The following is a 14,907-nucleotide window of genomic DNA, read 5'->3' on the forward strand; positions in this document are numbered from 1 at the left end:
CTCTCTGTATTCTTCTAAGAGTTTTATGGTTTGGGTGTTGCTTTTAGGCCTTTGTTTCATTTTGAGTGAATTTTTTATATGGTGTGAGGTAAGGATATTTCTTTGGTTTAAATTCCATGCGATAAAGTAATAAGCCAAAGCCTGTGAAAAGCAATTTACTGATATCTATTACAAATGCCTATCCCATCCAATTCTACTTCTAGCAATTTATCCTATAGATACATGCAAAAGATATATGTATAAAGTCATTCACTGCAGCATTAGTTTTTATAATAGCAAAGATTGCAAACAACCCACATGTCTCTCAATAGGGGCTTTTCAATAAACTGTGGAACAAATGGAATACTATGAGACTGTGAAAAAAGAGTGATGCCCTATCTACGCTGCTTTGGAAAGCTCTCCAAAAAATATTGTTCAGTGAAATAAAAAGTCAAGGTTTACAACAGAATTTTTGTGTGCACAATATTTGGGACAATAAAAATCTATACGCACATTTCTTTAAAGTTTTATTTTAGACTGACAGTAATCGTATATATTTATGGGGTACAATGTGATATTTTAATAGATGATTACATTATAGAATGAGCAAATAAGGCTAATTAGCATGTCTATCACTTCAAATATTTATCATTTCTTTGTGGTGAGAACATTTAAAATCATCTCTCTTTTAGCTATTTTAAAATGTATGATACCTCATCATCATCAACATCATTATTATTATTAACTGCTGTCACTGTGCGGTGCAATAGAGAATTAGAATTTATTCCTCCCTCCAACAGCAACTTTGTACCTGTTTGCCAAAGTCTCCCCTTTCCCATCCACCCCCCTTTCGGCCTCTGGTGATCATCATTCTACTCTCTCCTTCTGTGAGTTCGACTCTTTTGGATTCCACACGTGCGATCATCTGGCTGTATCATCTGGCACTGGCCTCTCTGTACATGCACTTTTCTGATATGCATGTAAAGAAGCTCTGCAAGGACTCACAAGAAACCAAGAACGGTGCATTCCCACGAAGAGACAGGCACCGAGAGCAGCGGGAGGCAAGCCAGAGACAGTTGTTCCAGTCCAAGTTTGATGTACTGTTGCTTCAAACATGGAAATGTGTGACCAAACAATTGGATAAATACATGTTGACATTTACAAAGAAACTTCTGCAGAAAAAACAAAGGGGGCGTGTGTATACGAAAGCCACATGGTCATGGGGGTTGCACATATTTTGTTCCAGTTGAAACACAGTGTTTCCTTACCTGGTTTTCTCGTGACTACTAACATACCAAACGCAGTCACACCAGCGCTGGTTGAGGTTAGCGCTGGGGGCTGTGGCCGTGAGCAGAGCAGCAGACTGGTCCTCAGGGTGCCGAGCTAATGGCCCTGACCTCGTTCACACAGTAATGAGCAAACGTCACAGGGGAAGGTTTCCACAGCAAGGAGTCTAAACAGAAAGGCTGTTCTAGAACCCCTCTCACTTAAAGAACACAAGCCCGAACCAATGCATGGTTTTGTTGTTTTACCAGTAAGGTTCTTGACACTAAATTACTCACATTTCTGTCTCTAGGCAACGGGATGGAAGTGTCCTTGAAAAGAATATCCTTTGTAGCAAATTCATATCTGTCCCCAAGCCTGGAAAGATCAGACAGAGATGAAAATCTGCCCACTAAAGATCCACTCTAACTGGCTAGTTCGGAGAGCTTTCTCTCCGGCTTTAAAAGTTTCCAAAGTTGTCTCTTGGCATTTTTTTCCCTTCAACCCTTATGAAAACAGTTGCAGTGATAGCCTGTCTTTGCTGAGAGAGCACTCTCCTCTTCAATAAAAAATTCTCCACTGAAAAAAAAATTTATTTTCTCTTTCTGACTCCTGTGGTTAGTCCTGCTGCGGTAGCAACACCGGGGCTCTAGACATGCGAACTTGAGGCAGGAAATCTACAAACCCACAGTGGTCACCATACTCACTTTTAACCCTTTCAGTGTGTGCTAGACGAGAAGGCCTGGGGGCACGTGCAGTTCTGATGCATGTTGGCAAAGGAGGTGGCATTCTCAGAACAAATGTACACTTGGAAGATGGAGGTGCACAGTGTGGAGAAGGAGGTGGGCTTAAACTCCTCTGTCTTCCTCCTCCTTCGAGTATGAACCAAAATTATCTACTCCATAAGTGGGAATCCATGAAGAATCACAGTTCTCAGAGAATTGGTTGGGGAAGTAGGAGAGGGAGAGAAAAGAATATCAGGTACAACAAAATCAGACTTGAAAAAGAGAAAAACTGATTTTAGAACTATAATAAAAAGAAATACACTATAAATACAATAAAATGCCACAGAGTCTTTTTCTAACTCTGGAGAAAAATTCACCTTCCAAAAGACAAACTCTAAAACAAAACTGAGACAGCAAAAAAAGCTCTCAACAAATTAATGGCTTCTGTAGAAGACAGAGGACGAGTGAGTCCAGCTGTAACTAGAAGCTGAAATCATCTAAGCTCGAAATGTTGGCTTTTCATGGCAAGACACCGGGCACCCTCATTCCCCACATGTGGACACAAGCAGGACATGCTGAAGCCCTGGCTTGCTGCTGCTGGGAGTCCCTCTTCTTCTCTGGAGCTGTAGAGCTGTGAGGGACAGCAGAGCCGCCGAGAGGCAGGTAGCAGTGGGAAGCTCCACCGTGAACATTGGGGCTGAGCTTTGGATGGACGGGAGACACACAACCCCACTTGGTGGCTCCTGCCTTGTGATTGGCACAAGACACCGCAGGAATCATTTCCACTTCAACTGGAAGTAGAATCAGACCTTCTAATTTATTGTTTTAAAAATGTCCATTTGTTAAACTTTCCCATTAGATCTTTCCTCATCTCCGTTTCTAGTCTTATACTTTCCTGGTGGTTCCTTATCTGGCAAGCTTTACACTGCCTTCTCCAAAATCATAAATTCTTCACAGCCTTAAAGATTCACCTTTCTTGGACAGGCACAGTGGCTCACACCTGTAATCCCAGTATTTCAGAGAGACCAAGATGGGGGCATCATTTGAGGCCAGAAGTTCAAGGCCAGCCTGGGCAACATAGCAAGATCCCATCTCTACAATATTTTTTAAAAAATAGCTAGGTGTGGTGGCACATATAGTCCTAGTTACACTAGAGGCTGAGGCAGGAGGATGGCATGAGCCCAGGAATTCACTGTTACAGTGAGCTATGATTACACCTCTGCACTCCAGCCTGGGTGACAGGGAGAGAGAACCTGTCTCTTAAAAAAAAAAGATTTACCATCTCTGTAAAGCCTACCCTGGATAATGTTGGACTCAATTATGTGACATGTATTTTGAATTCTCAGTGAATGTCTTAGGCCAGCTCTCCTGGGAAATATACTTTGAAATGGAAATTTGCATGCAGGAAATTCATGGAGCATATTCTCAGATACAAATCTGAGAGGAAATAAGGGGAGAAGGATTGGATACAGGGAAAATTTGAACTGCAATGCATTTGCAACAGAAGCTTCAGCCAAATCATGGGGCACCCTGGAGCTGGGATTTCTCTTTGGGGTTGTCCCCCATTGAAGCGAGGGGAAGAGGAGGGCGGCCTTTCTAACCCTGCGTGGACCAGTCGTTGCATGTGGGCTGCCCCAGGAAAGGAGCATAATCTTGAGAAGAAACTTCCTTTGGCCAAGAACAATTCCTGGGGAGGAACTGGCTATGAGTCTGTTTCAGGAAAATCCTGGACGGTGTAGGAAAAAACCGCCCTCCAAACTGGGATGGTGTTAAGAGACCAAAGAAATGACGCTGACCAGAGCAATCCAGCTTGGCAGTTGGGAGAGTTTATTAGAGGTGACTTACACAGGGTCCTCATTCCTAGTCGAGGTAGGAACAGTCTGGGCACTCACTCCCGGTCGGTGGCAGGAGCTCTTCAGAGAGTGAAGTCTGCACTCCCTGCATGTTTGCGGAGCCTTCAATTTCTTTCTGGCAAGTGAGGCAGAGCTGTCTCTGCATCCCTCTGTGTTTACATATGATACAGTTTATGCATGCACACGACTTCCAATTAGGCAGGACTTCAGTATTACAATCAACTAAAGAGTACTAAGGTGACTAAGACAGCTTAAAACAGTTCAAATTGGTCTTAAGACTTAGGACCATCTATATGAAAGGATCTACTTAGGAATACTCTTTGTGCTTTGTATTTCTTTCGCTTTTTGTTTTGATCTATGTTTCTAAATCAAAAGAAACCTGCATGAGTTCTGTCAAACATGAGAAAGCCAGTGGTGGGGAGCTTGTATTTTTCCCTTGGAGTCCTCAGCAGGCAACGTGCCCAGCAGCTGAGAAAATGAGTGTCTCGTCTCCGAGGTGGAGTTTAGGTGGCAAACCATCGCATCCTGAACAGATGCAAAGAATAACAACCTAGCTTACCCTTGTCTGCATGTACATGAATTTCAGGTGACTCTTGTCAAAGGTCCTGGTAAAAACTATGGTTCTAGCCCCTTGGGGTGGCTCTAGGGGCCAAGGATTGGCGATGTTCTTCATTATCTAACATGGGACTACATATTTAGAGGGGACAGTTAGATATAGATCAAAATAGTTGAAGAGGGTTGACAATTGACATGCCATTAATATTGTATACAGTTCGGATGTATTTTTTTGTCTTAAAAGTTAGGAAATGCCTATAATTTTATGTGAAAAAATATTTAAATAGAATACTATAGATTCCAGGTTTTAAAAAGTTGATCAGTTTAATTTTATTAGTAGTATTCCTGTATGTGGTATATTTATTGGCATATGCATAACAGAAAAATACAATCCTAAGAGTAAAGCTTGCTAAATTTTCACTTAGTGTCTACACCCATGTGTCCAGCACCCAGGTCAAGAACGAGAATTTTACAATACATGAGAAGTGTCCGAGTGCCACCCTGCAGGCCCTGTCTGCAGCGGAAGGTAACCTCTGTCCTGACCTCTTTCACCATAGATTAGTTTACTTGCTCTTGAAGTTTATGTAAATGGAATTGCACAGTGTGGAATTTTCACAAATGTTTGTTCAACAATATGATTGTGAGAGTCACCCAGGTTGTTATGCATAGTCGGAATCCATTCATTCTCATTATCGAATCTTTCTCAGTATTCATTACTCATTATAGATACACCACAATTCATTTATCAGTTCTACTATAGATGGATGTTTGGTTGTTTCAAGTTTGGGGCTAGTAAGAATTGTGAGACTATGGACACTATTGTGCCTATCTTTTAGTAAAATATATATATATATATATGTGTGTGTGTGTGTGCATGTGTATATATATGTTTATATATATACATATATATACACACACATTTCTGTTGACTATATACCTAAGAATAGACTTGCTGAATTATACATATGCTGATGCTTCTCAACTAACAATGGGGTTATGTCCCCCAAAAGCCCATCATAAGTTGAAAATACTGTTTAGTTGAAAATGCATTTAATACATCTAATCTACAGAGCATCAAGCTTAGCCTAGCTCACCTTAAACATGCTTAGAATGGTTACTTTAGCCTACAGTTGAGCAAAATCATCTGGCACCACAGTCCACTGCAGAGCATCATTTGGTCACCTCTGTGATTGTGCAGCTGACTGGGAGCCGCAGCTTGCTGCCACTGCCCAGCACCGTGAGAGAGTATTATACTGCGCATCACTAGCCCAGGAAAAGAGCAGAATTCAAAATTTGAAGTACGACTTTCTACCGAGTGCATATTACTTTGCATTATTGTAAAGTTTAAAAAAATCATAAGTTAAATCATCATGTAAATCTGTTCAGCTTTAATAGATAGTGCCAAATGGTTTTCCAAACAGATTGTACTAATTTTCCTGCCCACAAGAAGTGTATGAGAGTTCTAACTGCTTCCTATCCTTGCCACCATGTGCTTTTCTCTGTCTCTTTCATTCCAGCTATTCTTGTGTGTATGTAGTTGTATTACATTGTGGTTTTAATTCAAATTTCCCTAATGACTCATGAGGCTTAGCATTCTTTTAATGCTTATGGAGCATTTCTTTCAAAAGGCAGCTTAAGATTTTTGCCCTTTTCTTTAAAATTGTGTTGGTTGGGCAAAAGCTTCTTTATGGTATATTGTCATGAATTTGTATTTATTGACATGTCAAGATGGCCACAATAGAGTAAGAGGAAAATGAAAATTGTAAAGCAGCTTGTTTAGTATAATCATAGTGTCTTAGTCCATTTTCTGTTGCTATAATGGAATACCACAGACTGTGTAATTTATAAAGGAAAGAATTTTATTCATTTCCTGGTGCTGGAATCTGGGAAGTCCAAGAGCATGGTGCCAGAATCTGGTGAGCCATTCTTGCTGCATCATAACATGTCAGAGGGAGTCACATGGTAAGAGGACAAGATTGTGCATGTCAGCTCAGGTCTCTCTTCTTTATAAAGCCACCAGTACCATCATGGGGCCCCACTGTAATGATTTTATCCAATCCTAATTACCTCCCAAAGGCCCCATCTCTAATCAACATATAAATTTGGGGATTAAGTTTCCCATACATGAAATTTAGGGGACACATTCAAAGCATGGCACATATTTTTATTTATAATTAAATAAACTTGAAGGATAATACCCTAAAATATGAGCCACGACTCTCTCTGGTTGGGATGATTATGAATAATTTTAACTTGCTACTTTCTGGTTATCCTTATTTGTTTTTGTCTTAATTTGTTTTAATAACAAGCATGGATTACTTTTATAATCTGGAAAAACAATAAAGTTGTTTTTACTTCGAAAGAAGCAATCAAAACCCCAAATGAAACAAAACCTTCTCAGCATGTGCTGGTTTGGCTCAGCCATCAGCCTCTTCCCATCTGGAACACTGAAAGGCACTGAGGAAAAGTGTCCTCTCTGGGCATGGTTTGAAAGTTTGAGTTAGGAGAAGAGGGTGTAAAAATGAAGAATAGCTTTTATTGCACTGCAGCCATGTGCTCCCTCCCACCCCGCTGAGCCTGGAAGATGATCAGGGCCATAAAGACTGGCTAATTACTTAAATTGCCTCTTCTTTGTGGGAGCAAACTTTTCCAGTGCCATCCACTGGGCTTATTTGGTCTGATTACTGGAGTCCTGCTGTTAGCTGGGATGAGGAAAGCACATTATTACACTGTGCAAGTGTAATGCTTTTGTTTACATTTTGCAAAGCAAACAGGGTGACTTCCAGTCTTACGCAACCTGGAATTCTACAAAATCCAGGACTGGGAAACACATTATACCTCCTTCCCTTTCCCATTTTATTTTATTTGGTCCTACTATCCCATGAACTGAAAACAAACATCAACCTTTCCTACTCACTAACATAGAGCTTCTAAAATTTTTTGAAACAAATGCAAATTTATAGAAAAGTTATAAGTACATTACAAAGAACTTTTCCCCATTGAACCCCTTGAGAGAAAGTTGCCCATGTGTTTCTCTATCACTTCAAATGCTTTGGTTAATTTTCTACAAAGAGGGGCATTCTCTTATAGAATAGGAATACAACCATTAAAATTGGGAAATTAACATTGACACATTAACATCATCTAAATTTGAGTTTCTTCAGATGTCCCAATAATGTTATTTACAGCAAAAAACCCAGTTCAGAAGTATGCATTGCATTTAACAATTGAGTTTTATGATGGCTATGGAAAACCTGCACTTCTGTAAAATCTGAGAAACCTTGGCCAGGCCTTCTTGTCCCTACCCTAGGCAGACCTCCTTCCCCTCCCCTGCTCCCCACAGGCAGGGGCTGTGAATGATCACTTTGAGGAGCATGGATAGAGGAAAAGCACTAATGCTGCTGTCCCAACAAACAAAGGCAGGCTTGGCATAGGGAAGTGGGGTAGAGACAGGCATGTGGGCCAGAGAATCCTCCTAGGATGGGGACAACACCCAGAAAAGTCAATGAAATTTCAAATAAAGTTCCCCATCTCTGTCTTTTTAGCTTTCTCTATATCTCCTCTTCTATTTTCTCCCCTTCCCCATCCCTTCTGCCTTCTTTTTCACTACCCTCTAGTTTTACAAACTTTCCCATCATTTTTCTATATGCATCTGTTTCCTTTGGAATTTATTCCTTAAGGACACTAAGGAACTATTAAAAGTTACTTATCTATGGGGTGGTAGGAAGGTGAGGAACAAGACTCCTCTCTGTGGCTTTTTGTATTGTGTTAATATATAAAATCATATTAATGTATTATATACTTAAAATGGCAATATATAATAAAAACAAAACAAAACCAAAACTAAAATGTTCCTTGGTACATCCTACTTCTAAATAAATCTATCTAACAGGTTAGACAAAGGGCAAAATATATGTTTTCTAATTTTATTACCCAGAATGCTATAGTTTTGGCCAGTTTGTTGCCTCAAGCCTGTTTCTATGTGAGTTTGCCACCAATGTGTCTGTTCTAAAATGTGAGTCTCAAGAGATATGTCAGTAAGATTGAGTAATAGAGGTTTCCTGGCCTCACTCTCCTTCTATCAACTATTCATAGAGAAGAATGCCATCTTGAATTCCCTGGAACTCAGGAAACAAAGAGAAATACCTCAGTGATCCACAGAATTGGGAAAGCCATGGTTGAATGGTAAAAGGAATGGTCCTCATAGACCAAGCCAGCATAGTGCCATTCATAGAGAATTTCTCTGGACCTAAGGTTTCTGCAATGGGAGAAGGGAAGTGGAGGTGAAGGTTTAGCCTTCCCAGCAGTCTGGGAATCTTTGTGGAAAGGCTTCTCATGTTTCATACTATGGAGGCCACTGGGAGCAGTAGCAGGGGCTGAACCACCTGGGATCAGTTGGAGACCAAGAGTGGTGGCATGCTTGCAACAACTGGTGCATGGATCCTGGTGGCTGCTCTGCATTCCAACCACCAGAGGCATTCCAACCAACAGAGGCTCTATCTGAGAGGATAGTCTGGTGGCTTTGTGCCCCAAGGGTCACAGTCTACAGGTCTTCCAGGCTCAAGTCTCTGGTCAGCTTCCCCACACAGCACAGATGCTGTTTTTATGTCTTTCCCTGACTAGGAAGCAATGAAAACCTCAGCAATTAAGTTTCAGCCTTTACATTAAGTCTTCCCCAGATCCAGAAACAACTGTGGGTCAATGATTAAGTTCCACTGAAGTGATTAAGTTCCATTGTCCAAGTTACGTCTTCACCAGACCGAGAAAGAACTGCATGTCAACAGTTAAATTCCAGTGTAGCAATTAAGTTGTGGTGCTCACTTTAAGTCTTCCCCAGGAAAGGAAGCAGCTTCAGGGCAATGATTAAATTCTGACATTAAATAGTAAAGGTCTAACACAACCAAAGAACACCTGCAAAAGCTAGAAGAGGTGGTCATCTCCTCAAATGTTCAGGCATCTTGGTAAAGACACAAGGATTGTGAAAATCATGGAAATATGATACCACCAAAAGAAACCAATAAAGTTCTAGTAATGAATCCAGAAGAAATGAAGATCTGTGAAATAACTGACAAAGAAATCAGAAAAATCCTCTTAAAGAATTTCAGGGAATTATAAGAAAATATAGATATAAAATTAAATGAAATTTAGAAAATGATTCATAAATAAAATGAGCAGTTTGACAAAGAAATAGAAATAATTAAAAAAAGAAGTTTTAGATATAAAAAATATAATAACTGAGCTACAAAGTTCAATAGAAAGCTTCAACAGTAGATTTGATCAGGCAAAAGAAAGAATCAGTGACCTCAAAGATAGGACATAGAAAACTATTCAAGCAGAGGGAAAAAAGATAATAAAAAAGAATGAAGAAGGCCTACAGGAATTATGGGACATCATCAAGTTAACTAACATTCACATAACAGGAATTACTGAATAAGACAAGAGAGAAGTAAGCCTACACAGCACATTTAAAGAAATAATGCCCGAAAGTTTTCCAAATGTGGAGAAAGATGACAATGTTCAGGTACAGGAAGCTCAGAGGTCACCAAACAAATTCAACCCAAAGAGGCATTCACTAAGGCATGTTATAATCAAACTATCAAAAATTAAAGACAAAGAAAGAATACTGAAAGCAGCAATAGCTAAGGAAAATCACGACCAGCAGAGTCCCGGTATAAGTTTCAGCAGTTTTCTTAGCAGAAACCATGCGGGCCAGGAGAGAGTAGATGATATAATGCAAGTACTGAAGGAAAAAGCTGCCAAGAAAAAAAGCAAAGAAGCAATCTGTCCTTCAGAAATGAAGGAGACATAAAGACTTTCCCAGAAACACAAAAGCTGAGGGAGTTGATAACCACCAGACCTGGCTTACAAGAAATGCTACAGGAAGTTTTTCAAACTAAAAGAAATAAAAGCTAATGAATAATAGAAAAATACCTGAAAGTATAAAACTCATCAGTAAAAGTAAGTTAACAGTCACATTCAGGATATCTAAAAGTGTAATGATGCCATGTGAATTGCTTTTATTCTTAGTTTGAAGGTTAAATGAAAAAACACTTAAAATAATAAATTATTAAAGGATATACAATATAAAAATTTATAAATTATAAATTATAAATTGTGACATTAAAAAATCAAAATTGGGGAGGTATAGAAGTAAAGTATAGAGCTTTTTTTGAGCTATCAAAGTGAAGTTATCAGCCTAAAATAACCTGTTTTAACTATAAGATATTTTCTATAAGCCTCCTGGTAACCACACAACAAAAACCTATAATAAATACAGTAAAAATAAAAATCAAAGTATCAAAACATACCACAAGAGAAATTCGCTTAACCACAAAGAAAGACACTAAGAGATAAAGAAAGAAAGAATCTGCAAAATAACTAGAAAAAAATTAACAAAATGGCAGTGGTAAATCCTTACCTATCAATAATTATCTTGAATGTAAATGAATTAAATTCTCCAACTAAAAGACATAGAGTGACTGAGTGGATAAAAAAATAAGAGCCAATGATATGCTACCTACAAGAGATCCACTTCACCTGTAGGAACATACACAGACTGAAAGTAAAGGTATGAAAAAAGATATACCCCCCCAAGTAAGAAACAAAAGAGAGAAGTAGCTATACTTGGATAAAATAGACTTTTAAATCAAAAACTGTAAAAAGAGACAAAGATGTTCATTATATAAATGATAAAAGGACCAATTCAACAAGAAGATATAACAATCATATATATATATATATATATATATATGTATATATATATTTAATCAACATTGGAGTACCTAAGTATATAAAGCAAATATTCATAGATATAAAGAGGGAAATAGACTACAATATAATAATAGTAGGGGCCTTTAACACCCCACTCTCAACAACCAACAGATCATCCAGTTAGAAAATCAACAAAGAAACATTGGATCTAAACTCACTCAAGACCAAGTGGACCTATCAGACATTTACAAAATATTACATCCAACAGCTGCTGAATATACATTCTTTTCAATTGTTCATGGAACGTTATCTAGGATAAATAATGTTAGGCCACAAAACAAATCTTAACAAATTTAAGAAGATTGAAATCATACCAGTATCTTTTCTGACCACAATGCTATAAACTGAAAATGAATAATAGGAGGAAATTTGGAAACTTTACAAATACATGGAAATTAAACAACACACTACTGAATAATAAATGGATCAATTAAGAAATTACTATAAGAGGGAAATTAAAATATTCCTTGAGACAAACAAAAATGGAAATACATCATACCAAACTCTATAGGCTACAGAAAGGCAATCCTAAGAAGGAAATTTATAGCAATGTACACCTACATCAAAAAAAGAAGAAGGATCTTAAACAGCCTAACACTGCACCTCAAGAACTAGAAAAAGAATGTACCCCCATAATACGCTAAAATAAAAAAAAAGAACTAGAAAAAGAAGAACAAATTCAACCCAAAATTAATAGAAGAAAGTAAATAATAAAGATCAGAGCAGAAATAAATAAAATCAAGACTAGAAAAATAATACAAAAGATTAATGAAACAAAGAATTGGTTTTTTGAAAAAATAAACAAAATCAACAAACCTTTAGCTAAAATAAGAAAAAAAGAGAGAAAACTCAAATAAATAAAATAATAGATGAAAAAGGAGACATTACAACAGATTCCACAAAAATACAACATGTTATAAGAGACTATTATGAACAATTATATGCCAACAAACCGGATAATGTGGAAGAAATGGATAAACTCCTGGACACATATAATCTACCAAGATTGAATCATAAAAGAAATAGAAAATCCGAATAAACCAATAATGAATGAGGAAATTGAATCAGTAATAAAAAGTCCCCTGCCACAATAAAACCCCAGGACCTGACGGCTTCACTGCTGACTTTTATCGAACATTTAAAGAAGAGCTAATACCAATTCTTCTTAAAATATTCCAAAAAGTTGAGTAGGAGAGAATGCTTTCATTCTCATTCTATGAGGCCAGCATTAATCTGACTACCCAAACCAGAAAAAGACACAACAAAAAAAGAACTATAGGCAAATATCCCTAATGAACTTAGTTGCAAATATCCTCAAGGAAATACTAGCAAACCAAATTCAACAGCACATCAAAAAGATCATTCACCATGAGTAAGTGGCATCCATTCCAGGGATGCAAGGATGGTTCGAGATATGCAAATCAATAAACATGGTATGTCTCATTAACATAATAAAAGGTAAAAAAAATCATATGATTGTTTTTATAGATGCAGAAAAAGGGTTTGACAAAATTTAACATCACTTCATGATAAAAATTCTCAACAAATTAGTAATAGAAGAAAATATACCTCAACACAATAAAGGCCATATATGACAAACCCACAGTCAGCATGATACTGAATGGGGAAAAACTGAAAGCTAGTTTTATGACATTTTCATTAATTCATAAATGTCACTTGTATCCATTTGCAGTTCTTTCTCATTCTCACCCTCAGCCTCAAGCAATCACTGATCTGTTTTTTGTTTCTATAGATCTGACTCTTCTAGAAATTTCATATAAATGGAACCAGGCAATAGTCATCTCCTGTGCCTGGCTATTTTCATATGGTGTAATGTTTTTGAGGTTCATCTGTGTTAAAATGTCAGTAGTTTGTTTCACTTTTATCGTTGAATAGCATTCCACTGTACAGATATACCACACTTGGTTTGTCTATTCATCAGTGGAAGGTCATTTGGATTATTTATTGTTTTTGCTTATTATAATATAAATAATGAGGCTTCAAACATTCACAAGTAAATCTTTTTGTAGACTTCACTTCTCTTTATAGATACTTAGGAGTGAAATCTGTTAACCATAATTTTAACTTTTTAAGAAACTTCCAAACTATTTTCCAAAGTTGCTATACCATTTTATTTTATTTTATTTATTTATTTTTTTTTGAGACAGAGTCTTGCTTTGTTGCACAGGCTAGAGTGAGTGCCGTGGCATCAGCCTAGCTCACAGCAACCTCAAACTCCTGGGCTCAAGCAATCCTGCTGCCTCAGCCTCCCGAGTAGCTGGGACTACAGGCATGCGCCACCACGCCCAGCTAATTTTATATATATATATATTAGTTGGCCAATTAATTTCTTTCTATTTATAGTAGAGACGGGGTCTTGCTCTTGCTCAGGCTGGTTTCGAACTCCTGACCTCGAGCAATCCGCCCGCCTCGGCCTCCCAGAGTGCTAGGATTACAGGCTTGAGCCACCGCGCCCGGCCCAAAGTTGCTATACCATTTTAGAATCTCACCAACACATTCTTGCCAATTTTTGGTATTGTTAGTCTCTTAACATTTTAATTCCTAAGTTATTTTATTAACTTTTTTTTTTTTTTTGAGACAGAGTCTTACTTTGTTGCCTGGGCTAGAGTGCCGTGGTGTCAGCCCAGCTCACAGTAACCTCAAACTCCTTGACTCAAACAATCCTGCCTCAGCCTCCCAAGTAGCTGGGACTACAGGCATGTGCCACCATGCCAGCTAATTTTTTCTATATATTTTAGTTGGCTAATTAATTTCTTTGTATTTTTTTTTAGTAGAGACAGGGTTTCATTTTTGCTCAGACTGGTTTTGAACTCTTGACCTTGAGCCATCCACCCACCTCGGTCTCCCAGAGTGCTAGGATTACAGGCATGAGCCACCGCGCCCAGCCATAACTTTTTAAATTCAATTTTCTTAGTGGTTCTAGGAATTACAATATATATCACAATATACTTCAGTTTAATACTGACAACTTTGATAAAATATAACAACTTTATTCCAGTCTAGCACCATTTCCCCCCCTTTATGCTATTATTGTCATATATATTGTATCCATATGTGTCATAAATCCACCAGCACAATGTTATAATTATTGTCTTAGGCAATCACATAATATTTAAACAACCATCTTCAAATATTTATAAATTTATATTTGTTTATATATCACATACATTTATGTTTATAAATAGATATAATTTTTAAACAAAACATGTGCACTCCTATAATAAAAGAGAAAAATACCTATTTATGCATTTTTTAATGTTTTTCCAAGTAGTTATCATTTCCGGTGTTCTTCATTTCTTTCTGTGCATTAAAGTTACTGTTTGGTATCATTTTCTTTCAGCCAGGAAGCCTTCCTTTAGTATTTCTTATGGGGCAGTTCTGCTTTCTACGAATTCTCTCAGTTTTTGTTTATCTTTGAATGACTTTATTTCACTTTCATTTTTTAAAGTTGCTTTTGCTGGATATATTGACTGACACTTTTTTCCTACTAGTTCTTTGAATATGTCATTCTGTTGCCTTTAGGCCTCCATTGTTTCTGGTGGGAACTCAGCTGTTAAACATATTGTTTTCCTGCACATGAGAGTTATTTTTCTCTTACTGCATTCAAGATTTTCTTATTGTCTTTGGCTTTGAGCAATTTAACTATCATGTGTGAGTCTATTTGTGTTTTTCCTACTTTGGTTTATTGAACTCCTTGAACTTGCTGATTAATGTTTTTCAGCACATTTGGGGACATTTTC

This window comes from Microcebus murinus, chromosome 8 (assembly GCF_040939455.1).
Source record: "Microcebus murinus isolate Inina chromosome 8, M.murinus_Inina_mat1.0, whole genome shotgun sequence".
NCBI lineage: Eukaryota > Metazoa > Chordata > Mammalia > Primates > Cheirogaleidae > Microcebus > Microcebus murinus.